This window comes from Scyliorhinus canicula, chromosome 10 (genome assembly GCF_902713615.1).
Source record: "Scyliorhinus canicula chromosome 10, sScyCan1.1, whole genome shotgun sequence".
In the NCBI taxonomy this organism is placed as follows: Eukaryota; Metazoa; Chordata; class Chondrichthyes; order Carcharhiniformes; family Scyliorhinidae; genus Scyliorhinus; species Scyliorhinus canicula.
The window spans coordinates 69,731,177-69,758,345 of record NC_052155.1 but is presented as its reverse complement, the minus strand read 5'-3'; the positions used below and the strand labels follow the sequence as shown (position 1 = coordinate 69,758,345).

Genomic DNA, 27,169 nt, shown 5'->3' with positions numbered 1-27,169 from the left:
AGCTGTCTTGCGCTAATATGCAGATTTCCAAAATAGTGATCCCGCTCACAATGGGTGGGATTCTGATTGCGACGTCTCATGAGATTGCGTCTCATGAGATCACACGGCTTGGCGAGCTGGGTAGATGCCAGAAAAGAGATCGCTTTGGGGCGCAATGCGACCAGTAGATTGCGCCCTCTGTTAATGGTCTTCAACAAATCCAGTGAGTTTAATGCCAGCAGCCATGGGGTAAGTCCAGGACACCAGCCGATGCTGTAGTTAATGCCAGAGATTTGTCGACAGACGCAAGGACTCGAGATACAAAGGCTATGAATGCAGAGGCTGACATGACCCAGAATTAAATTGGAGAAAGAACAGCTGTCAGACAAATTCTTTGTCTTGTTGAGCGGTGTGTTATTATACCACTGAACCAATGAAGGAATGGGTTAGCATTAAGTGTTTGGAATTTACAAAATAGCGACCTTACTTCAAAAAGAATTGTAGAGGTGAGGGGAGAGGGTTTGGGAATTTATATGTCAACTGTTTTTGTGCCATAAAATCACTCTCCATCATCAACATAATTGTTCACAATTATCATAAATGAATTGGGATCAAATGCTTTTCGTGAATGAACGTTTCGTGAATGAAACTGAACCGGTGGAAAGGCTGAGGAAGGCTGACCAAATGCAAGAATATATTAGCAATGGGTAAATGGCAAATTAATTTCAGTCTAGATAAATATGAAGGAATAAGGAGACCACCTACTACTTGGAAAATAAGTGAGGCAGGGCTGCATTGGGATCTAGCGATATAAATAGCAAATTGTTAAAAGCACCTCTCCAGGCTCACAAGCCAGAACAAGTGCACACAAAACACTGAGGACTGAATTCAAAAGCAGGAAAGTTCCATTAAACTTATATCAAACATTGGTTAGGCACGTGTGCTGTTCTGCTCTCAGAAAAAGGCACTGGAGAAACTGCAAAACGGATTTACAAGGACGATACCAGAGTGGAAAAGGGTGCAGACATTCTAAATGTACAAAGCGGGCTTTCTTCTCTTTAAAGCAGGTGAACTGATAAAATTTTGGGTTAGATGGAAACGAGATGTTTTGCCTTGCGCAGAGCCTAAAATAACAGCCATAAATATTAAAGTGCTCACTTATAAATCCAATAAGGAATTCAGAGAAACCTTTTTTACACAGTGATGGGAATGCAAACCTGCCACCAAATGGAATGGCTGAAATGATTAGCCCAGATTCTTTTGAGGGAAAGCTAGATATAGTCTATCCTTGGCCCCTTCCCATTTCTTTTACATGCTGTTTCTCGGTGACATCATCTGAAAACAAGCCGTCGGTTTCCTTGTGTACAGCAACAACACCCAGCTTTATCTCTTTGCCACCTCCCCCTCAGCTACTCTACTGGGTGAAATTCTCTATTTGGGAGACTGTGTTGAAACCGGACTGAATTAAGTGCAGTTCATCTTCCTGCTGGGGGCGCTATTCGGGGAGTAATTCAGGACATGCTGATAGGGCAACCACTCTGCTGGCACGAATTCTGAGCAATTCACGGCCCAGCATTCTAACCACTGGGGCAGGAGTTAGCGCCAAAGAGCTTGGCAGATGGAACTGTTTTTAAGCGCTGCACTTACCACACACACACACAGACTGCAGCCACCAATGTGGCTCAGAGAAGACTTGCCGCAGAGAAGAAGTGGACCCACAGTTCAATGCCAGTGAGGAGCAGAGGGATACCGTCTTCCCCAGGGTGGGCTGCAGATTCAAGCCTGCCCTCCTGCACATTGCCTGTGAGGTGGTGGCAGAGGCAGTCAGCGGTATCGTTCTCACCAGGAGGAAACAGCTGGTGATCCGGAGGGGTGGGGGTGACTGGTGTCCACCCTGAGAGGAGCAGAGAATTAGGGAGGGTTCCAAAGGCTGCAGTGCAGGTATCCTCTAGTTGTGGTGAGCTGAAAATGAAAATTAAATGAAAATCACTTATTGTCACAAGTCGGCTTCAAATGAAGTTACTGTAAAAGCCCCTAGTCACCACATTCCGGCGCCTGTTCGGGGAGGCTGGAACGGGAATTGAACCGTGCTGCTGGCCTGCCTTGATCTGCTTTCAAAGCCAGCAATTTAGCCCTGTGCTAAACCAGCCAGCTCTGCTGATCCTCTGCTTTCTCTGCAATGGGGCAGCGCTTCAGAGGAATGCCAACAACTGGTGGGCTTCTGATTGAGCTTGGTCCTTGACGACACAGCTGGGATATGAGGGTGTCCAAAGGGGCAGCCGAGGTGGGTGATGCACTATCAATGGACACGAAACGTAGATGAAGTCCGAACGATAGGCTTTAATACAAAAGAAGTGTACCCGGCAACAGACGTACAGAAGAAATGCCGACTGCCGGGAAGCACGGGTTGAGAGGCACGTGACTTACCTGGGCTGATGGGCAGCGAGTCCTCTGCACCAATTGCAGCTCACACGTCCAGGTATCGTAATACCCCTAGTCATACTACCACATTCACCCCCTGTTGAAAAAGGAATCGGGGGGGGCAGGGGAAACGCGGACATGGGGGGGGGGGGGGCGTGACCCGTGAGTATGTGAAAGACTGGTAGTATGACTAGAAATCTTAGGTCGTACCACTGCATTAATGGCTGCCCACTGGCCTGCAATTATGTGCAAAATACAACAAAACTATGCACAGTGTGTAAAAATTGGGGGGGGGGGGGGAAATGGAGAACAGACAAGGAAAACAAGAGTCCATCACCAGGTCACATTGATTCAATCAGTCGATCGGGCGCCTTGGATGTCCTGCTTGACCTGCGTAGCTGTGCCGGCGACGTTGGAGCGGTGGACGTCCGTGACTCCGGGAGCGATGATCCTGTAACTGTGTCCATACCCCTGGTCGGAGCTAGCAGGGGCCAGGCCGGGGGAGGGTCATCCTGTCTGCTGGGCTGTGGGTGTGCAGGTGTCGGGGGGGGGCCTTGGTGGGAGCAGTTGGGGTTGGGGGGTGTGCTGTGCCAGGGGGAGTGGCCGGGATCCGGCGGGTGCTAGGTCCCGAAGGGAGACCGTGTCCTGCCGGCCGTCGGGATACTCCATATACGCGTATTGCGGGTTTGCGTGGAGTAGCTGGACCCTTTCGACCAACGGGTCCGACTTGTGCACCCGCACGTGCTTCCGAAGCAAGATGGCCCCGGGGATAGCCAGCCAGGTTGGGAGCGGGGTCCCTGAGGAAGACTTTCTGAGAAAAGCAAGAAGGCGTCTCTGAGGCGTTTGGTTAGTGGAGGTACAGAGGTGTGACCAGATAGAATGGAGGGCGTCTGGGAGGACCTCTTGCCAGTGGGAAACTGGGAGATTTCTGGACCGTAGGGCCAGCAGGACGGTCTTCCAGACCGTACCGTTCTCCGTCTCGACATGTCCGTTACCCCGGGAGTTGTAACTGGTCGTCCTGCTGGAGGCGATGCCCCTGCTGAGCAGGAAATAACGCAGCTCATCACTCATAGAGGAGGACCCCTATCGCTATGAATGTAAGCGGGGAAACCGAACAGGGAGAAGATGGTGTGTAGGCCTTTAATAATGGTGGTTGTGGTCATGTCAGGAGGGGATGGCGAACAGGAAACGGGAGTACTCGTCAATCACGTTGAGGAAGTACGTGTTGCGGTTGTTGGAGGGGAGGGGACCTTTGAAGTCAATGCTGAGACTTTCAAAGGGGCGGGAAGCTTTTATGAGATGCGCTTGTTCAGGGCGATAGAAGTGCGGCTTGCACTCCGCGCAGATGTGGCATTCCCTGGACACTGTCCTGGGCAGGTTATGGGTCTTTATGAAATGGAAAAAGCGGGTGACCCCCGGGTGGCAGAGGTCTGCGTGGAGGGTTCGGACGCGGTCCACTTGTGTGTTGGCACAGGTGCCGCGGGACAGGGCATCAGGAGGCTCGTTTAGCTTCCCAGGACAATACAAGATGTCGTAGTTGTAGGTGGACAGTTCTATCCTCCACCGCAAGATCTTCTTGTTCTTTATCTTGCCCCTCTGGGCGTTGTCGAACATGAAGGCCACTGACCATTGGTCTGTGAGGAGGGTGAACCTCCTGCCGGCCAGATAGTGCCTCCAATGTCGCACAGCTTCTACTATGGCCTGTGCTTAGTAGACGGGCTTTGTCAGCGTAATTGGGGACCCACTGGGCATAATATGAAAAGAAGCCCAAACAGCGCTTGAGGGCGCATACGTTCGGGGTCGGGGCCTATCACTCCGTTACGCACTACGTAGCTGAGGATGGCTAGACGGTCGGTGCTAAACACGCATTTATCCTTGTTATAGGTCAGATTAAGGAGTTTTGCGGTTCGGAGGAACTTTCGGAGGTTGGTGTCGTGGTCCTGCTGGTCGTTGCCGCAGATGGTGACATTATCGAGATACGGGAAGGTTGTCCATAAACCGTATTGGTCGACCATTTGGTCTATCTCCCGTTGGAAGACCGAGACCCCGTTTGTGACACCGAAGGGAACCCTTAAAAAGTGGTAGAGTCGCCCATCCGCTTCGAATGCAGTGTACTTTCGGTCACCTTGTACTGCGCGATCCTGTTGACGAGGTCGGAGATACGTGGGAGAGGGTACGTGTCCAGCTGCATAAACCTGTTGATGGTCTGACTGTAGTCTATGACCATCCTATTTTTCTCCCCGGTCTTGACCACCAGCACTTGTGCTCGCCAGGGGCTGTTGCTAGCCTCGATAACCCCTTCCTTCAGAAGCCGTTGGACTTCGGACCTAATGAAGGTCCGGTCCTGGTCACTGTACCGTCTGCTCCTGGTGGCGACGGGTTTGCAATCCGGGGTGAGGTTTGAAAACAAGGACGGGGGATCGACCTTGAGGGACGCAAGGCTGCAGACAGTAAGGGGGAGCATAGGGCACCGAATTTGAACGTTAAGCTCTGGAGGTTGCACTGGAAATCTAACCCCAGGAGTGCTGCTGTGCAAAGGTGGGGAAGGACGAAGAGCTTGTAATTTTTAAACTCCCTCCCCTGGACCGTGAGGTCCGCTATGCAGCACCCTGTGATCTGGACCGATGGCAAACCGGAGGCCAGAGCGATTTTTTTGTTTGACTGGGTAAACCGGAAGAGCGCAGCGTCTTACCGTGGAGGGGTGGACGAAACTCTCTGTGCTTCTGGAGTCCAGCAGGCAGCTTGTCTCGTGGCCGTTGAGAAGGATCTTCGTGGTTGCCGTGGATGGCGTGCAAGGCCGCGACTGGTCCAATGTGACTGAGGTGAGTCGTGGCAGGAACTCCGGGTCGTCATCTGGCAGAGAGCAGACGCCTGCGGGGTCCTCGGTGCCGATCCAAGATGGCGGCACCCGTCGGCCACACGTGGTGGGGGGTGGACAAAATGGCGGCGCCCGGGGAATCACACGTGGAGTCGGGGGCCCAAAATGGCGGCGCCCGGGGTCACACGTGGCGGTGGGTTGTGGCGGAAGCGAGGTGTGTGGGCCGCATGGGGCCCCTGAGGAGAGCGGGGAGGAGGACCCGCGGTCGCTACTCGGGACTGCAGCGACCGCTTTTGATTGTCAGACGGCCGCAAAGCCTTTACAGGTTGCGGAGCGGGCCGGGCGGCGTTGGCATGGGTGCTTTGCCTGGCCGCAAAAGTAGCAGCGGGGCCCCGTGTGTTTATCGGGGCGCCCTGCGGTGCAGGCCTGGGAGGGGTTCCGAGTCTACGGACGTGAGGGGGTTCGCGTTCCACGCTGCCCAGGAGGCCGCCGCGCGGTCGGGGACGTACGCGCGGGCGTTACGATTTGCAATGTCTAGGGAGGAGGCGGGGGCCCGTACTTCGGTGAGGCTTAAAATCTCTTTCTCTAAAAGTCTTTGGCGGATCTGCGAAGATTGCATACCCGCAACAAAAGCGTCTCTGATTAAAAGTTCGGTGTGCTCGGCCGCAGAAACTTGTGGGCAGCTGCAGTTCCTCCCCAGAACGAGGAGGGCCCGGTAAAATTCTTCTGGAGACTTACCAGGAAGTTGCTGCCTCGTGGCCAGTAAGTGCCGAGCGTAGACCTGGTTTACCGGCTGAATGAAATGTCCTTTAAGCAAGTCCATGGCCGCGTCGTAGTCTGTCGTGTCCTCTATGAGCGTATACACGGCGGTGCCGACGCACGAATGGAGGATGTGCAATTTCTGTTCCCTTGTCGGGACGCTTTCGGTTGCACTCAAGTAGCTATTGAAGCAAGCCAGCTGGTGTTTAAATGCTGCCGTTGCATTTGCTGCGTGCGGGCTGAATCGAAGACACTCCGGCTTGATGCGATGCTCCATCCTTTAAAATCTTGTGTATTAAATTGATGCACAATCAATGGACACGAAACGAAGATGAAGTCCGAACGATAGGCTTTAATACACAAGATGTGTGCCCGGCAGCAGACGTGCAGAAGAAAGACTGACTGCCGGGAAGCACGGGTTCTTATATCCCGCCTCGTAGGCGGAGCTACCTACCTGTCAGCCAATCGGCTGAGAGGCACATGACTTACCTGGGCCAATGGGCAGTGGGTCCTCTGCACCAATGGCAGCTCACACTTCCAGGTACCGTAATATCCCTAGTCATACTACCACAGTGGGCTCCCAGATGACCAGAGGTCTTCTGAGCATTTAAATGACACAGGAAGCGCTCAGCAGTGTGAGCAGCCAGGAGCCTGTAGGTAGCACCAAAGGGGTGTATTTAAAAGATGGACTGCAGCAATGGCGGTCTGAGCCAGGTCACCCTGATCCCAAGGGGAACACCCCGGGTCCATGGATTTGGCACCAAGTCATTACCCGCGACAACCCCTGGCTCGTGCAGCCACTCCGCAGCAAGCTCGAGAGTTTTCATCGGTTTTCCAGTGGTTTTTTATTTAGTCTTCCACTCCCCCTCAACAGCTATGGTGCCCAGTCCACATTTATCAAAGTTTGTTCTAATTCACGCCTGAGAGAAGTGGAGCATCGCGGAAGGGCGGAGCATTGTGTCCAACTCGCTAATCACATTTAAATGCATGCAAATGCCGGGTTTTGCATGCCGGTGCAGGGTGCAAACCTCGTTATCGCCACCAGCAAGGGACTGGAACATGGTGCCTGAATCGGCACCGGGCACGGTCCTCGATTTTGGGCAGACACCCGATTCTCCGCCAGGTGGCAAGGTGGAGAATTTTGCCCACTGTCTTTAAACTGTCAGACTGCTTGTCCCACATCCAGTACTGGATGAGCAGGAATTTCCACAAATTACAGGGAAGGCAGAAGCCCTTGGGCGGGATTCTCCGTTACCCGACACCGATATTGTAATCTGCGTCGGGCGCAGAATCCCTGTTTACGACCGAATTGGGGGCGGCGCCTATTTCTGGATGCTCCACGCCCTCCAAAATGGTGTAATCTGGGAGTATGCTGCATGCCGTTGGCACAGCTTCCGGACGTTGCCTGAAGGCCCTCACCCGATGCTCCAGCCCCGATGTATGCTTTCAGTTCTTGTGAACCCGGCGTGGCGGCTGCGGTCTGTGTCTAGCGCCGCCACAGTCAGTGGGGGGGAGCTGTGCTGCTGGGTGCGGGGCGGGGGGTCTTCGGCGAGGGCTCGGGGGACTGGTGGAGGGTTGGCCCGGGGGTGGTGAGAGGGTGTCCAGGGGTTCACTATCTGGCAGGTCGGGTCAGCTCGCGGCCAGCGCCATGTTGTACGGCGCGACCGCTGCAGGTCATCGCCATGTGCGGCCATGGACCCGGCAATTCTCCAGGTGTTTGTATCGGGAAGGCCGTGCATTTTATGTGGCGCAGCTGCTAACCCCTCACCGGTCGGAGCATCGCTGCGGGGACGGCACCTCCATTTTTGTCATAAAACCAGACCCTTCCTCCAGAAATAGCCTCAAAATCGGAGAATCTAGCCCATTGTTTTCAAATCCCTGCTACGAAATCTGGTCCCTTGTCACTCACTCTGTCCCTCTCCCTGCCAATTTTCTGAGGCTGAACCAGACTGTTAGCAACCTTGGTTTGACTACTGAGATTGAACTTTCAACAAGATATCCATGTGGTAGGACCGCCAATTTCTATGTCCGTAACATGGCCCAACTCCGTCCCTACCCCAGCTCAGCTGCTATGGAAACCTCACATCTGCAACTCAGACTGGAGAAGCTGGCAGATTTGAACAACCACATCCTGGGACATACGAAGTGCCTCCGGCATTGCCTTTTGGTCATGTCGAGATAAGATCACCGATAGCAATACTCCCATGGTCGAGCCAAAGCTTGGTCCATGGTCCATGTTTGGCAACTTTGCAGAGGCCCCGCTGCCTCTTCCCGTTCAGGCCCTTGTTGCTCATGACCTGTGACAACTGGCGATGCGCCATCCTTCTCATCTGGATGAGAATTATTACCAATGTGGGATTCCTGAAACCTGCATCATTGACTCCGCAGTGGATGTGTGACTGAATTGAAATGCTAAATTTAGTGTGCGTGTTCTTCATAAGTTTGCCTCCATCTCAAAATCAGCAGGCAATTGCAAAGCCCTTCACCTGGCCTCTGTCTCAACTTGGCATCCTCACCCCACCAGTTCCAGGTAAGGGACATCCTGGAGAAACAGACCAGGTGTTGCTTCCGTTCATGCATGGATGCGATTGGAAACATTGCTCTTTAACCTGGGTGATGGGAACCAAGTGCCCTAAACCTCCCATGGACACTTTTCAGCATGCCTCCACTTGCCTTGAAAATCTTTAGAGAGACCATTGCCTTGGCAGCATTATTCCTTGTCAGCCATGACCCAGGAGAATGACGGTTTGGAGTCTCAAGTTGGCTGTCGACCACCCACCAAGATATCCACCTCTCTCCCTCCATTCATCCCTGCCTCTGGCTGGAACTGATGGCAAATGGCATAGAATAATCGGCAGCTCGACACTTTTCCAGGATCTCATTGTTACCCAGAAACAAACCTGCTGTAATGTAGTCTTCGCGATAGAGAGGAGAACACAAGTGAGCATTTTTGACATCAAGTTGCCTCATAATTATTCAGGTCTCCCTTTAGTTGGCCTAATAGGCTGACAATGACCTCCACCCACCTGAAAAGGCACTCCTCCCACCTCGAGGGATCTCTCTGACTGACTAATTATGTGGCCAAGGACAGTTGAGAAAAATGGTGTATGTCATATTTCAAAGTTGGCCCATCACGTTCTACCCTCCCCTGTTGGCCAACAACGCCCCCCTCCCCACCTTACACTGGACCATATCAACATCCACCTCCACAGGCCTTTGTCCCCTCAGAGCTGACAGTTGTTGGCATCCCAATGCGTATTCTCACCCTGCCCCCTCTCACTATTCGAGACACTTTTCTTGTCACCCTCTGTGAGGCACTTAATGAGACCCTCACCTACCACACTGTCATCCTACCACATCACACTCTCCCCTCTGACTGTGACTCTTCCCTCCTATCACCAGTACCCTGGGCTCTCCCCCCTGGATCTCACTGTTGACACTACAGACCCCATCCTTGAAGATACTGACCCCACCCCCTCCCAATATTTGCCACACATTCCCCCTCCCCCACCTTCCTTCTCGAAACACACTTCACACCCTTTCCCTGCAGGTTTCCCTCCCTCTCCAACTTTGGTGCAACGTTTCTAAAGCCACCCAAGTGAAGTTATGAGAGGTCCCCAATAATGAGAAAGCAACATCTATGGACCTCAATGTCATGGAAGATTGAAGCTCACCAGGTGCACATATGAGACACTGACAAAGAAGGTAAAATCAAATGGAATCCAGGCGAAGGTGGCAAGTTGGATCCAAAACTGGCTTAGTGGTAGGAGACAGAGGGTGGTGGTAGAAGGCTCTTTGTGTGACTGGAGGCTGATATCCAATACTGTACCACAGGGATCAGTGCTCACGACAAGGGAGTACTCAATGAATGGCAGTACATGAAGAAGTTCAGCAGAACTGAACGATCTCGGGGTGCTTGTCCACAGATCCTTGAAGGCAGCAGGACACATTAACAGGGTAATTAAGAAGGCATACGGGACACTTGCCTTTATCAGTCGTGGTATAGATTATAAGGAGGTTATGTTGGAGCTGTACAGGAATGGTTAGGTCACACAGCTGGTGTACTGTGTTCAGTTTTGGTCACTGCACTATAGGAAGGATGTGATTACACGAGAGAGGGTGCAGAGGAGATTCTCCAGTATGTTGCCTTGGATTGAGCATTTTAGCTACGAAGAGAGGCTGGATAAGCCCAGGTTGTTCTCTTTGGAGCAGAGAAGGCTGAGAGGGGACTTGATTGATGTGTATACGATTGAGGGGCATGGACAGGATGGATAGAAAGCAGATGTTCCCCTTAGTTGAAGAGTCAATAACAACAAGGGGCACCTAATTTTAAGGTGGAAGGCAAGAGGATTAGAGGGGATTTGAGGATGGTGGGAATCTGGAATGCATGGCCTGGAAGGGGAGAGAGACAGGAAACCTCACTATCTTTAATAAGTACTTGGATGAGCACTTGACATGTCATAGAATTCAAGGCGATGGGCCAAGTGCTGGGTATTGGCATTAGTGTAGATTAGAGTAGTTTTCTTTTGTCGGTGCAGGTTTGATAAGGCCCTGGGCCTCTTCTGTACTGTATGATTCTATACTGTCGTTAAACTAAAAATTCAAAATTCTAGCTGGTGGGAAACTTAATTTGGATGGCAAATTGAATTCCAACGCACCTTGAAAGTTGGGAGAACAAAATTTGAACGGTTTATCCAGTTGTCAGGCCACAGATATTTTGCCAAGTAAAGTGCCCTGGCTCGTTACAATTCCTGTTGCTGGTGATGGAATAAAATTCAGCCGTGCCATTTTAAAATTTCCTACCTCAGTTTCAGATCCCTCCATGCTTTGGTCTCTCCCTACATCTGTAATCTCCTCAAGGCCTACAAACCTTCGAGGTACAGTAAATCCTTAGTTTAAGCTACCCTGCTTTTTTTGTTTTAACATTATTTATATTCTGATTTGCGTTACCATTTTCAATTTTATGTTATCTGCACTCTGGGCATGAACTAGCGGCTAGCCTCCGTCATGTTCTGATATCGGATCCACTGCTGCCATCACCAGAGGTAGTCGGGAGAGAGAGGAGGCCTGAGATCTGGGAGCAGGAGTGCAGTTCAAGACAGGAAGCTGTCGCCCGCAGATTGAATGGTAATGTGAGAATAACCCTGAGGGATGGTGTGGGGGGGAGGGAGGGAGTGCCTCTCGGCTCCATCTACCACAACCCCCCCACCTGGCTCCATTCACAGCCTCCCCACTTGACTCCAACCAACCTGCCCTGACCCAAGCCCCACACCTAGCGTCATCCATCGCATTCTTTCCATCCCACCTTCCCACTGTCCATCAACCCCCCCCCCCCCCCCCCCCCCCAGGCACACACACACCATTGCTCCACGCATGGCCCCCTCCTGCGGCCTGGCTCCAAAGTAACACTGTGCCATCCTAGCATCTGTTTTATTTCTAGTCTGCTGACAGTGTGTAACAGAGGCTGTGGGAGTCAAGTACTGCTGCTTATTAATTTCAGCATTTTTTTACATTAGCTTGTCTACTTTAACACAGAAGAAATATTTGCCTCTTTCGTAAATCATTGCGCAACTACCATTATTTTTGTACTGTATATTTGAGTAGAAATTCCTCCTTTTAGATTGTGCAAAGGTATGACTCCTTTTATCTGCAGCTTTCAAGGCCCCTGAGGTCATTGCTGTGTTATGTGTTGTGATCATTCTTTACTTTGGTCTCACTGAGTTCCATTTCCCTTGTTCCTAATTGTAAAAACTCAATTTGAGAATTGAGTAGTGTCATGTGAGAATATCTTTAAGAAATGGGTGTTTATCAGTGATGTCAGAGAGTGGGTGGAGCTGGGCTGTCTGTCAGCTTTTTATTCTCGTTTTAGGCTGTTTCTGCAGGGTGTGTTTTAGTTTTGTTTTCAGTGTTGGAGCTGAAGCCAGACAAAGCAGGTGTACTATTGATCTATCTGCCATGTAAAGACTATTTTTTGATCATTTGCTGAATTCAGAATTATAAATGTTTTCAGTAGTGAATGTAAACCTGATGTGCATCTGTTAAAATGTATTTCTTTTGTCTTCTGGATGTTGTTTGGGAAGTGATTAAGGATTACTTAGTGTTGTATTCTTTGAGGGTTGTATTTGAATTGATGGTTGCTAAGATGTTCACTGTATGTTTTAAAAAGGTTAACTTGAGTTCATAGAATAACCATTGTTTTGCTTTAAAAAATACTTTTCCATTTCTGATGCACCACACCTGTAGAGTGGGCCGTGTGCTCCACATACCACAATCTACTAAATATTGTGGGTCAGGTGAACTCCATGATACACTTTAGGGTTCTCTAAACCCTGGCACATAACAGTAGTAAAGAATAATTCAGTCAGCATCTGGCCAGCTATTGCCATCGCCATAAGGTTGCCAGGTTTGTAGTGGCAGGCCATTGGGTATATGTATACACACAACCTGACCATCCCTTTTCCTTTCAGTGGATGTCTGAAAATCCAAAGACTATAAGTATATTGAATGTAACCTCATGTCTGTTGTTAAAGGTGAAGTCTTTTGGGGGTTTGAAGGAGCATTTTGAGGGATTATTTAGTGTTGTATTATTTTTGGGGTTATCTTTGAAGTAAGGGGTGTTAAGGGATCCAATGTTTATGTAAAATGGTTAAGTTGAATTCAGGGAATAAACATTTTTTGTGTTTAAAAAACCCACGTGTCCATAATTGTAATACCACACCTGGAGTCCAAGCCGTGTGCTTCAAAAGCAACAATCCATTAAAGGGAGAGGTTGGTAGAACTCCATGATACATTTTGGGATTCTGAAAATGCCGCTCCCATAACAATTGGGGGCTCGTCCGGGTTAAAAGTCTATCTATTGGATTGGCTTTTGTGAACTTAAAGGCAGTGAAGGATTGTTGCTTTTCCGGTGTGGTATTTTAGTTTAAGTGGGGAGAGTGTTGTGAACAATGGCTCTTTCAGAGGCTCAGAAGTTTTTGGGGGTGGGGAATGTCACACGCAGTACCTTACGGACAGAGACGAAAAGCAGACTGTTAGATTTGGCAAAAACATTGCAGTTAACATTACCTGACAAAATGCGAAAAGATGAGGTAATTATGGCGGTGGTTAAGCATTTAAAGTTGCCTGAGATAGAGTCTGACTCATTGGAAATGGCAAAAATTCAGTTGCAAATTAAACAAATGAAACAGGGAAATAATTAAAGCGGCTTGAATACGAAGGAGAGAGAGAGAGGAAAAAGAAAAATGAAACCACCTTGAAGTTGATGGGTTTTATTTCTTGGGGGGAGGTGTAATGTGAGAGTACCTTAAGAAATGGATGTTTAAGCAATGTACCTTTAAGAAATGGAGCAGCCCATATTGCTGAAGTGATGTCAGAGGGTGTGGGTAGCTGAGTTGAGCTCACTTCTGCTTTTTGGGGCTTTTGGTTTCAGTTTGAGAGAGCAGCTGAAAAGTGGATGGCTGGTTTGCTGTGAGCTGTTTTGAAAGGAGAAAGCCGGTTTGAGGAGAAAGCTGGGAATGTTTGTGTGTTTTGCAAAAAGCTGCAAGAAGAAAACACAGAACTAATATGTTGATGTCTGAAAATCCAAAGGCTATGGGCGCAATTCTCCGCGCTCACGAAAATTCGGAGAATAGCGGGCGGCGTAAATTTTTACGGACACGCTGGTCCGACAAACTCCCGCTATTCTCCCCCCCCCCCCCCCCCCACGGCCGCCCCCTGACATGAGTCGCTGCTCGCCGTTTTTTTACGGCAAGCAGCTATTCACCCCTGACCGATGGGCCGATTTCCAAGGCCTTTACGGCCGTTTTTATGAACGTAAAACACACCTGGTCTGACCGTTCGTAAAAACGGCCGTAAAGTCCCGATCCGGGGAACCATGGCACCGATTGGCACGGCAGTACCACGGCCGTGCCAAGGGTGCCATGGGCCCGCGATCGGTGCCCACCGATCGCGGGCAGCGGGTACTTAACCCGCGCACTCTTTCTCCCTCCGCCGCCCCGCCGGATCCATTCGCGGGGCGGCTGAGGGGCATACCGGCCCGTGCAGATGACGTCATCCGCGCATACGCGGGTTGGAGTCGTCCAATTCACGCATGCGCGGCTGACGTCATCTGACGCGTCACCCGTCGCTAACTCTCGCTAGCGGGCTTAACGAAAATCGTTAAGCCCGTGATGCCGGAGTTCACGGCCGCGCGATGCTAGCCCCGACCGGTGAGCTGAATCGGTTCCCGGTCGGGGGGGCGGAGGCTGGCGTCAAACGCGCCCGTTTTTGACGCCAGCTTCCCGAGTTTTCGTAACCCAGGAGAATCGCGCCCTATACGTATATTGAATGTAACCTCATGTCTGTTGTTAAAGGTGAAGTCCTTTGGGGGTTTGAAGGAACATTTTGAGGGATTATTTAGTGTTGTATTATTTTTGGGGTTATCTTTGAAGTAAGGGGTGTTAAGGGATCCAATGTTTATGTAAAAAGGTTAAGTTGAATTCATGGAATAAACATTTTTTGTGTTTAAAAAACCCACGTGTCCATAATTGTAATACCACACCTGGAGTCCAAGCCGTGTGCTTCAAAAGCAGCAATCCATTAAAGGGAGAGGTTGGTTGAACTCCATGATACATTTTGGGGTTCTGAAAACGCCGCTCCCATAACACAATTAATTTGGTAGCATAGTGGGTAGTACTGTTACTTCACACCTCCAGGGTCCCAGGTTCAATTCCCGGCTTGTGTCACTGTCTGTGTGAAGTCTGCATGTTCTCCCCATGTCTGCGTGGGTTTCCTCTGGGTGCTCCGATTTCCTCCCACAAGTTCCGAAAGACGGGCTTTTATGTACCTTGGACATTCTGAATTCTTCTTCTGTGTACCCGAACAGGCGCCGCAATGTGGTGACTAGGAGCTTTTTACAGTAACTTCATTGCAATGTTAATGTAAGCCTACTTGTGATAATAAAGATTGTTATTATTATTTAAGAAGGTAGCTCGCCACCACCTTATCAAGGGCTATTAGAAGTGGGTAATAAATGCTGGCCTTGCCAGTGACACCCACATCCCATGAATTAATTTGAAAGGAAATACATTTGATACAGTGGCACATAACACAGCAATGTTGAAGGGCTGGATTCTCCCGCCACAAGAACGCCACAGCAAGATGCCAACAATGGAGAAATCCATCGATCTTCGGCGGGATTCTCCAGTCGCCAGGTGGACTGGGGAATCCTGCCCGAAATCCATGGGTGAAAGGGACAAAGGCAAGATGGAAAAGAAGTTGGTTGAGTGAGAGAAAACAGAGAATGCGATTTAACTAAATGGAAACAAAGTCCCAAAGCGAGCTTGTTTAACCACGTGTTCCTAGTGCTCGCAGCGCCGAGAAACACAATGCTATCTAACGTCACTCAGGTTAGATACGGAGCCTCAGCGGGGAATAGGCGGCCGAGGATGCACACAGGCCCGTTTTCTGCACTGACGAGTTCTGCTCACTGGAACTCCTCAGTGTAGTGAGCAAACGGGTCAGCATTTTTAAATTTCAGGAGCCACCAATCTGTAACCCTAACCCCACACCCACCCCCCACCAAGCCCCAACTCAATATGGGGGCCCCCCAGCTCGATTGCCGCCATGCACAAAATACCATCTTGGCACCTTAACAGTGCCAACCTGGTACCCTGGCAGTGCCACTGCAGCTGGTAGTGCCACCTGGGCACCTTGGCAATGCCAGGATGTGGGATTGGGATTGTTGTTGCAGAGAGCCAGCATAGGCATGTCTGTGCTGCAACCATTCTGTGATTCTTTTTCAAATCCTCTTTCCTCCTCACCCTTTGTATTCTCTTTCTCCATATGCTGTGATCTTTCTCACATCTTTTTCTTCTTTCTCTGCTTCTTATTCTCTTTCACTCGACACTTTTGTCCTCTTCCCCCACAATACACCTTACCATCTTTTCTTTGTTCTGTTTCTCCTCTTTCCCCCTTTTGATCTTGCTATCCTCCCTTGCCTGTTTTCTCTCACTTTTCCCTTTCATTCCTTGTCCTCTTTCTTGTTAGTTTTCTCTTCTCTGCATCCTCTTCTCAATGACCTATTCTATTCTTTTCTTTCTCTCAGACTTTTATCATGTTTGCCTTTTCACTGTGTTGCCACCTTTTGTTCACACTCTCTTCTCGCTGTTTTTTTGTGTTCTCCGTAGTATTTGTTTTATAACAACACTGATCAGTAACTGATAGGACAAATGTGAAACCAGGACAATTCCCAAGTGCCCTGTAAACGGTTCCAGAATGTATTATCCCCTTTCCTCCATGGGAATCCCACTGCTTTCAGGGAGCCAGTCTGCCTCAGTGACTGACTACCTGTTTGTTCCGGAACAGTCCATGATCTTTATAAATTGCATAATGCTGTTCAGCTATGAAAACCCTCATTTCTAGTTTTTGGTTGAGTAAACAACACCCTTCCCTCTCTCCTAGGAATACGCATTGTAACAGAAATTAAGAATTTGAAAGAACAGTTAAACCTATCCAAATGGACGCCTGCAAATAGTGGACATTTACTGACAGTCCCAAATAATTTGTGCCATAGTATACAATCTTCCCCTTGAAACCACGGATACTTACAAGTTACGAACTACAGACAACTTTCAAATCACCAAGTGCATTTGCAACTGGAAATATTGCATACAGGTAAGCATGTGGCAACAATGAGTGAAAAATAATTGACTTTAGTTTTTACGGGGATTTATTTACCTAATACCTATAGTGGCAGAGAATTATTTCTACAACTGAATGCTTGTACAATTGAGGAATAGAAGACTTTTTCTGCCATTACAGATGCTGCATAAAGAACTCCCACATTCCACAAAATGACCAGTCCTGTTGGTAAATGGACCATGGATCTCTTGGGTGCCATTTTGATATTACTTCCATTATGATCATTAGATTAAATTCTTGCTGCGGTTCACACTTATTCTCCCCCCACCCCAACACAAATAACACTCCTCCATCTCCATGATGCAATCAGAAACTATCAGCTAGAACCATAACCGTATTGAGCACAGTTGGAAGGGATCGGAAGGGTTCAGTCATTCATCAGGGGTCTAAAATGGAGTCACCTCAGTGCTGGGAGACTCTGAAGTCAGAAGCGTGGGGTGAGGAGTTGCTCTGCAAACAGGTGGGGTAAGAGATTGGGAATGGGGTTTTTGGGAGCAAAGGAGAAAGGGAATAGTATTAGGTTTTGACCATGGGTGAAGGGTGCTAGAGTGAGCAACATCTATCTATGTAGAACCAGCAGCAGACGCAACAACACAAGAGTGGGAATAGTCGTTACATGTAAAAACAGAGGGCAGGGAGAAGAAGAATGTTCTGCCGAGGGCTATCAGACAGCAGGATCCGTCACTACATTTGGCTACTGAGATAATATTTAATCTGTAAAAGAAGCAGATAAATATGTGAAGGAGAAATATGCCAGGATCTTGAGATGTGGAGGAAGGATTACAAGAGGGCCACATCTGAAGGCTTCTCTTGTACTATTGGGTGTGATCCAGCAAAAAAACATCTGTTCTGGGTGGCATTAGAGGGGTCATTCCCAGTGCTTGTAGTGCCAGGAATTACCCCTCTACCTAACAGTACTCTTTTTTGGGGGGCAGCCTTGATGGGGAAACCCTGCCAAGGTTGCACTCAGTCGTATTTCCTGCACTGAAGGAAGAGAGCAGGACGCCATTTTTACGTGTTGCCTCGATCTCTCAACCTCCCGAAGTGAACCACAGACACCCCCCCCCCCCCCCCCCAACGCCCCAGCTCATCTCAGGCCCCTGCCCCCCCCCTCCAATACGGGGACAGGGCATCCCCAGGCCTGATCCCCTGTGTGAGCAAAATGCCACCAAGGCACCTGGGCACTGTCAGGATGCCCAGATGGCACTGCCAAGCTTCCCAGGTGGTATCAGTGCCAGGGTGCCATCGTGCCGAGAAGCCAAACCACCCAGGGACCCCAATCGCCAGGGAGCCTCCCCTGAAGTCCCTTACTGCCTGGTCCCTGTTTGTGGAGACCATTGCTAAACGGCACTTGTCTGAGGTCTCCAAGGTAAAGGGATTCGATCCCAATGCATTGGGTAGATCCAGTGGCTAGCTGCTCACTCTAATATGCAAATTTGCCAAATATGGATCCTGCCCACAATGTGCAGGACCCAGATTATGGTGTCTCGTGAGGTCCCATTAGATCACATGAGGCGTGTTGGGCCAAGTAAATCTTGCGAAAGGCCTCTCGAGAGATTTACCGTCCATATCACACCCTAGGTCACCGCAGACACTAGATCACGCCTAGATCTTAGTTTCCTTTTCTCACCTGCTCACTAAAAAAATTATTTTGGCTCTTGGGGTTTTTCACACAACAGTGCAGGCTGCCAACATAACCGGTTCCAGAATCAAGAGATCTCTCCCTCACTGGAAAGGGCCCCAGGGTAACAACGAACAAGCGGAAAATAAAATTTAAATTGTACCCCACTGACAGGTCTCCAGAATCAGACATGATCAGACGAGGTGAGAAAAGGGAGATTCAGCTAATTCTGGGATATGAGGTAATTCAGTTCATTGTACAAAAAATAACTGTTTTAAAAAAGAACACTTGATGCAATTCCCTTAGTTGTCCCTAATTTGCAGGTTTCATTGTCTCACAGTGGATGTGATGCTACAGAACTAGTGCAGAACAGTTGTACCAAGCCATGCTGTGATTGATGAAGATTCAATCTTTGGTACACAGAAAATAGCTTAAAATAACATTGTTTAACTTAATGTTTTTCCATTTGTTGGGCAAAATCCATTCATTATTTTCTGATATTTTTGTGTGCTGGTTAAACTATCTCTGTTTATGCATCCCGAACCGTGGAATGTACCAGTTATTTTTTTTAATGCATTTTGGTACACCTGTTTATTGCCACAGCTTTAATGCAAACTTGGATATAGTAGTAAAGTAATTCAATGTGACTAGAGTTTCAATAAAGAATGAATACAGGGACCTTACTGATTTTGCAAAGATGTGTATTTTAATTTACTAGGTTGGAATCAAATGTTAGAAAGGGCTGCTTCTAAGAATCTGCGAAGTGTTTCTACCAAATACAAATTAAATTTAAGTACAAATAAATGACTTCAAATAGACAAAGAAAAAATTGCAATTTTCGAATGAGGCAAGTATTAGATTGTGGTGTGCAGCATGCCTTAATAAATTATATTTGTTAGAAGTGAGTTAGAGTACAGTTAAATTATAAGTCACGCAAACTAAATCATATCCGCAATATAAATTGAGTCGCTAATTTAATTTTTGATTGTCATTGGAATTTGTAATTTATTTTATGTGCACAATACTCAAGTAAAGCATTGCATTACAATAACACCTCTTACAAACAAATGCTTACAATTTCACAGAAAATGGGTTGATATAGGAAAATAAATTGAAAACTGCTGCTTTATTGAGGTTAACTCCCACTGTGCAGAAAGAATAGTGCAGGAATTCAAGGTTAATAGATTTCTGGGTTGTGGCTACAAGTCTGCATTAGCTCTATGAAAATGTTAGTTGTTTGCAATTAAATATCAATTATTGTTGATTCAATACTACTGCTAAAGGTTTAGTCATTTTTAAACATTTATTCGCAAATATTCATGGCGCTTTAACATTCATTGCTGTCGAACATTAATTATGTATTGAGATCACATACACAGCATAATATGGCTAATGTAATTAGTGTGTGTTTGTGTGTCCATAAATACATAAACATGCAAACGTTATATCAAAAATCCAATTTTAGATATGATATTTTATGTGAGGTTCAAAGGAAATGCTACCCTATGTTTAAATGTATCATAGCCCTCTTGTAGCCACGGTCAATGAGAGTATAAACTAATACAAGCTTCGAGAGTAATGGTGCTTTTTTTATAAAATAGGTACAAAAGTGTATTCCCTCCTTTTTTATTGTGGGCTGCTTAATACCGTTCAATCTTCTTTGGAGAGGTGGGGATCCATGCTATTGATGTTTCTTCTATGGCATTGAATTCTTTTATTTTGTGCTCAACCAATAAGATCTATCATTCAAACGAGGCAAGTGCATCAACTGATTCTCTCCCCCCACCAAGTCACCCACTTTATCTTTATGCTATATTTAACGTGCTGGCACTGAGATAATAAGCATCAATTTTTAATCAATTTAAGTAACATCAAACTTTGAGGATTGAACATGATGCAGACATGACCTTATTTCTGGTCAACAGTAGTTGTTACTCTGATGGCAAACATTTATAAGCATGTAGTTGTCCAAGTTGTAAAGTGAACTTTTAAAATATTTTCAAAAGACGCCATCAAATTTATTGTAATGATGTGGAGATGCCGGCGTTGGACTGGGGTGAGCACAGTAAGAAGTCTTACAACACGAGGTTAAAGTCCAACAGGTTTGTTTCAAACACTAGCTTTCGGAGCACTGCTCCTTCCTTAGGTGAATGAAGAGGTATGTTCCAGAAACATATATATAGACAAAGTCAAAGATGCCAGACAATGTTTGGAATGCGAGCATTTGCGGGTAATCAAATCTTCACAGATCCAGTGATAGGGGTAATCCCAGGTTAAAGAGGTGTGAATTGTCTCAAACCAGGACAGTTGGTAGGATTTTGCAATCCCAGGCCAGATGGTGGGGGGTGAATGTAATGCGACATGAATCCAAGATCCCGGTTGAGGCCGCACTCATGCGTACGGAACTTGGCTATAAGTTTCTGCTCAGCAATTCTGTGTTGTCGCGTGTCCTGAAGGCTGCCTTGGAGAACGCTTACCCGGAAATCAGAGGCTGAATACCCTTGACTGCTGAAGTGTTCCCTGACTGGAAGGGAACATTCCTGCCTGGTGATTGTCGCGCGATGCTCATTCATTCGTTGTCGCAGCGTCTACATGGTCTCGCCAATGTACCACGCTTCGGGACATCCTTTCCTGCAGCGTATGAGGTAGGCATCATTGGCCGAGTCACACGAGTATGTACCGCGTACCTGGTGGGTGGTGTTCTGACGTGTAATGGTGGTATCCATGTCGATGATCTGGCACGTCTTGCAGAGATTGCCCTGGCAGGGTTGTGTGATGTCGTGGTTGCTGTTCTGAAGGCTGGGTAGTTTGCTGCAAACAATGGTTTGTTTGACGTTGTGCGGTTGTTTGAAGGCAAGTAGTGGGGGTGTGGGGATGACCTTGGCAAGATGTTCATCTTCATCGATGATGTGTTGAAGGCTGCGAAGAAGATGTCGTAGTTTCTCCGCTCCAGGAAAGTACTGGACGACGAAGGGTCGGTTGTGTCCCGTGTTTGTCTTCTGAGGAGGTCAGTGCGGTTTTTTGCTGCGGCGCGTTGGAACTGTCGATTGATGAGTCGAGTGCCATATCCCGTTTGTACAAGGGCATCTTTCAGCATCTGTAGATGTCTGTTACGCTCCTCCTCGTCTGAGCAGATCCTGTGTATATGGAGGGCTTGTCCATAGGGGATGGCTTCTTTTATGTGTTTAGGGTGAAAGCTGGAGAAGTGGAGCATCATGAGGTTATCTGTGGGCTTGCGGTAAAGCAAAGTGCTGAGGTGACCATCCTTGATGGAGGTGAGTGTGTGCAAGAATGCAACTGATTTTGGAGAGTAGTCCATGGTGAGTCTGATGGTGGGATGGAACTTATTGATGTCATTGTGTTGTCGTTTCAGTGATTCTTCGCCATGGGTCCAAAGGAAAAAATGTCATCGATGTATCTGGTGTATAACATCGGTTGAAGATTCTGTGCGGTGAGGAAGACTTGTTCAAACTTGTGCATGAAGATGTTGGCATATTGAGGTGTGAATTTGGTCCCCATGGCTGTTCCGTGCGTCTGGATGAAGAATTTGTTGTCAAAGGTGAAGACGTTGTGATCTAGAATGAAGCGGATTATTTGCAGAATTGCGTCTGGAGTTGTCGGTGTTGAGGACTGAGGCTGTTGCAGCAATGCTGTTGTCATGGGGGATGCTGGTGTAGAGTGCCATCCATTGGGACAAGGAATGTTCCTGGTTCAACTTGTCCATGGGTTCTGAGTTTCTGTAGGAAGTCCGTTGTGTCGCGACAGAAGCTGGGCGTACCTTGTACGAAGGGTTTCAAGATGCCCTCGATGTGGCCAGAGAGGTTCTCACACATGGTCCCATTGCCTGAAACGATAGGACGGCCTGGTGTGTTGGCCTTGTGTATTTTCGGGAGGCAGTAGAGATCTCCAATGTGGGGATTACGTGGGATGAGAGCATGTAGGGTGCTCTGAAGGTCTGGATCCAAGGTCTTGATCAGTCTGTTGAGTTGGCGAATGTGTTCCTTGGTTGGATCTGCGGGTAACTGTCTGTAGTGTTCCAGGTTGTTGAGTTGTCGGTATACTTCTTTGCAGTAGTCCGTACTGTTCAGTATGACGGTGGCCCCTCCTTTGTCTGCTGGTTTGATGACGGTGTTGCAGTTGGTCTTGAGAGCGCGGATGGTGTTGTGCTTGGGTGACGCTCGGGGCTGTCTTGTGAATGCGACTGATGAATCTGGCATTGACACGACTCCTGACGGCTTGAGCATACAGATGTAGATCACTGGATCTATCTAACCAATATATTTAAATTGATACAATGCCACCTGCTGTCAGATTGAATAGGCTGAGTGTTGTCTGAAACAAAATCTGTTCGGTTTTTTTTCAGTGAAGAGTTTATATTGTTGCATAAATATTAGTGAGCTAATTAATATATTTCCAGTACCTCTCTGGGTTAGTTACTGAAATTGCACTAGGTGGAAATGGCCTCATGTTATGTATAGAAGCCGTTTCCTGCCAGGAAAAGTATTACAAGCTGCTATATTGCAACACCTGACTCATTGGTGAGGTACAGTAAGAAGTCTTACAACACCAGGTTAAAGTCCAACATGCTTGTTTCAAACACTAGCTTTCAGAGCACTGCTCCTTCCTCAGGTGAAACGCCGGCATCTCCACATCATTGGTGAGGTAGGTTACTGAAATTTCATGAAAAGTGAACTTAGCTCCAATGCATGCCACTATTGCCTTGGGTGGTAATGGCAGATACGTTGCCTAATAAAGTACCAATTTTCTGTTGATGGCACTTTAGATATGAATTCACGTTGCCTGTGGTTCATCCGCAGCGAGGTACCAAGATTCAAAGTTTCACAGCGAATGATGGAGAAAGAGCAGAGAGGGCTGAGCATATATGCAATAAGATTTATTCTTATGAATGTGCAACAAATTCATTTTTCCCACATCTCTCAAATTGAAAAGCAGGCTAATGTTCTTAAAATGAGAGTTAAATAATGCCGCAACATATTGGGCTGAACTGAGAAGAAAAAATCGCAATGAGTTTTGAAGGTGAAATCTTTGGAGCACTTAGAACTAATTTTCTAGAAAGATCCATCAGCTTTAGGGGCGGCATGGCGGCATTGCTGCCTCTCAGCACCAGGGACTTGGGTTTGATTCTGACCTTGGGTAACTGTATGGAGTTTGTACATTCACCCCGTGTCTGCGTGGGTTTCTTCTAGGTGCTCTGGTTTCTTCCCACAATAAAAGGTGGGTGCAAATTAGGTGAGGTTACATGAGTAGAGCGGGAGATTGGGTCCAGGTAAAATGGACTTTGGAAGAGTCAGTGCAGGCTCGATGGGCCAAATGGCCAGCTTCTGCACTGTTGGGATTCGATGATTCTATCTCTGAGGATAAGAGTTGGCTAATCTATACATCCAAAATCTCTGATAGAACATCAATGTCAGCCTCTTTGATTACAACTCAACATGAAATATTAATATCACGTCTATATTCTAATTTTAGAATATGATGTATGGAGCTATTAGAGTATACAGTAATTAGATAATCATTGATTGCATTAGAAATTTAGATGAACACATATGATTGTCACATCAGGGTTTAGCTGGTACAATAGCATGGAGTAATACTGTGTTAATGGAGCCCTTTTGTTGTGTAAATGATTATGTTAAATTTTGAGGCCAATTTCCAGAAACTTGTGGTGCAATTAACTTACAAAACTGCCACTTTCAGCAGCCTTGACTTCAGCAGTAATGCAACAAGGTCTCTGGAAGCACTGGGACTCATCTAAGCAGATGGTTTTCATTAGCATCTATAAAGACATCAGTAATATAGCAATAATGCAAATTGAGCCTTCAGCATGCTCTTGCTCTAATTTTTTCTGATTGAGTTCTGTGCTCAGCCAGTCCACATAGGTCAATGGTGTTTTTCCCCATCACTGGCCTATAAAAACCTATTTCATCCATTTGGCAAAATCTACCTATGGGGATGGTTTCCCCAATATCGGGAGAGCCCTAAATGAGGTTTGCATCGGGTGCAAACAGAGCACGATGCTCCCTGTCCTCTGCACCTGTCCTAATCCGGTTCATGTCCTTGCTGGGCGTGAACCAGATTAGCGTATTTAAATAGGCATTTAAATATGCTTTGTCCGGTTAAAATTAGATTCTCCCAGCTCCCGGGATTCTACTCAGCCGCAGCAGAGGCTAGCGGGAATCGCTACTGGTTTCCACTGCCGGAGATCAGACGTGATGTCACCCTGGGGGCTTGGAGGTCATAGGAGTCCATGGGTGGTCAGGGACATGGCATTGTAAGGGTACTGCCAAGGGGCAGGCATGAAAGGGGGTATGGTCAGGAAGAGAGCGTGCCAAGAAAAGGGCGCCATGAAGTGGGGGACATATTGTGACCCCATACCTGGGTGTCGCTCACCTATGGGGGAGGGGGGTTGCTGGTATCAGCGATTGGAAGGAGGGGAGGCCTGATGCCAGCTTGAAGGTGGCAGGGCCTAAGCGAGACATTTTGGGAAGGCCCTGAAGCCAGTGATCCTTGTTGGGGGTAGGGGAGAAGAGGGTGTTGCTGCCAGAAAGGATGGGTGAGGGGGTTGCAATGAACTCCAGATGCCTGTGTCGTTGTTGGCAGGGGGCCTGCACCATCACTTTGAGATCGGGGCACCTTTAAAGTTGGAGCTCCCAATCTCTGAGGCCAGACTTGCCGGCAACTTCAGATCCTCTGCAAACTTCACCCCTGGCTCCAAAAAAATAACTTGGGTGGGATTCTCCGACCCCCCCTGCCGGGTCGGAGAATCGCCGGGGGCCGGCATCAATCCTGCCCCCGCCGTGTCCCGAAGTCTCTGGCACCGGAGATTCAGCGGGGGCAGGAATCACGCCACGCCAGTCGGCGGGCTCTCCCCCGGCGATTCCCCGGCCCGCGATGGGCCGAAGTCCCGCCGCTGTCATGCTGGTCCCGCCGGCTTGGATCAAACCACCTACCATACCGGCGGGACCAGGCAGCGCGAGCAGGCTCCGGGGCCCTAGGGGGAGGGGGGGGCGTGGGGTGATCTGGCCCCAGGGGGTGCCCCCACGGTGGCCTAGCCTGCGATCATGGCCCAATCGGCGGGCGGGCCTGTGCCGTGGGGACACTCTTTTCCTTCTGCCTTCGCCATGGTCTTCACCATGGCGGAGGCGGAAGTGACCCCCTCCCCTGCGCATGCGCGGGGATGACATCAGCAGCCGCTGACGCTCCGGCGCATGCACGGACTTCCGCCGGCCGGCGAAGTGCCTTCGGGCCCGACTGGCATGGCGCCAAAGGCCGTTCCCGCCAGCCGGCAGAGCACCAACCACTCCAGCGCGGGCCTCGTCCCTCAATGTTAAGGCTTGGCACCTAAAGGTGCAGAGACTTTTGCACCTTTGGGGTGGCCCGACGCTGGAGTGGTTCACGCCACTCCATCACACCGGGAACCCCCGCCCCGCCAGGTAGGGGAGAATCCCGGCCCTTAAGTGTGGGAAATTGCGATGGGAATCACGACGAAACAGCTGGCATGATTCGCACCAGCTTTACTGCCCAAAATGACACTTAGTCATTTTTTTGGAATAAATCCCCCCTGTGTTTGTATTTTGAAGTCTTTCATATAAATACAGTATTACAAGGGGCAACTAAGCTTTTGGGAATCCTGTTATTGTTGCAGTAGCCGAGGAGGGGATATGGTAGCCTCATGATTAGGATACTGGATTAACAGCCAGCAGGTTGTGATTTCAAATCCTAGTTATAAAGATTGATATTCAATAGAATTCATGTCAGTGAAACATAATTAGAAATCTGCAAGTCAAAAGTGAATCACTGGAATAGGATAGAGCAAGGAAAGCTCGCTAGTTGAGTTGTTAAAGATCTTCAAACATGCATTGTACCTGTGAGCAGCCTCACTTCACACATCTTACCTGTATTTGGACCAGTTTTTGCCTGGTAAATTGCACATTATCTTCACACTTGTCATTTATTGGCTTTTCCTATTACCTTCAGGTATAGAGATTGTTTTGTTCCTACATCCTGTCTTTCATCATGCTGCTTAGATTCTGTTGAAAGATGATCTTACACACCTTCAGATTGAAGCCACTCTTGAAGTCCCTGAAGTAGTCATAAAATTGTCAGTCTACAAATTTTAGGTTCATACAATGAAGTTGCGGGCCTTGAATTATTTTTCCCCCCAGATCCTTGCATTCTTGTTGGTCTGTCTAATTTATTTCTCCCTCTTGGCAGCATTTGGGTAAGTAATTGACATTTTATTGCCATTGTACAGCCACATTGTGTGTGTAAACAGATGCAGAAGAACATTGCTGACAATCTTGTCCATTTAATATCGTCAGTGGAGCATCACCAACACAGTGCAATTTTGGAGATGGATCAATGCTTCTGGTTTCCTACAACCTTTCACTGACAGCACGTCCTACAATGATTGACAAACATGATTGTGAGGTCTCATTCCAGCACTCCAACAAATATTTGAATACAGTTCATACAAAATAAGAAGATCACTTGGAAAATTGAGTGCTACGTCTATCCTCTAATGTAAATGAGGGTGACACTTTCATTCACTTATACATTGGGATAACACATTGCTGCTGCTTTTTATTCTTCCAAAGTTACCTGCTTCAGAGTGTTGCGGCAATGCGCTACAGCAAAGAGTTGCAGATTAATTGCTGATGTGTTACCAAGGGCAGCTCCTTGCACACTCCCATATTTCTAGTCAGCTGAAGAGGAACGGAAATGGGGATCTGGGGGAGTTACTTGTTTTTTTGCTTAATTGTGAATGACATGTGGTGGAGGAGATCTATTCTAAAGAAGAAGAAAAATCAAGGAGAAAAGTATTTGACTTGACGTGCAGCAGCAATTAGCAAATTATAGTGCAGGGGAGC

At 48.0% G+C, this 27,169-nt stretch overlaps 1 protein-coding gene and 1 pseudogene across 8 annotated transcripts in view; one reads left to right on the top strand and one right to left on the bottom strand.

The window, feature by feature from the left end:
- The window catches only part of LOC119972445 (RNA-binding Raly-like protein), a 1,269,223-nt gene that overhangs the window by 140,634 nt on the left and 1,101,420 nt on the right, over positions 1 to 27,169 (top strand). For 3 of the 8 annotated variants that reach the window (XM_038809147.1, XM_038809143.1, XM_038809151.1), the window contains exon 2: positions 16,418 to 16,630. The exons of the other annotated variants lie outside the window; for them this stretch is intronic. The gene's annotated coding sequence lies outside the window, so the exon portion shown is untranslated. The remainder of the gene's footprint in view (positions 1 to 16,417; positions 16,631 to 27,169) is intronic. 8 annotated transcript variants of the gene reach the window in all.
- The window catches only part of LOC119972130, a 170,242-nt pseudogene that overhangs the window by 62,865 nt on the left and 80,208 nt on the right, over positions 1 to 27,169 (bottom strand).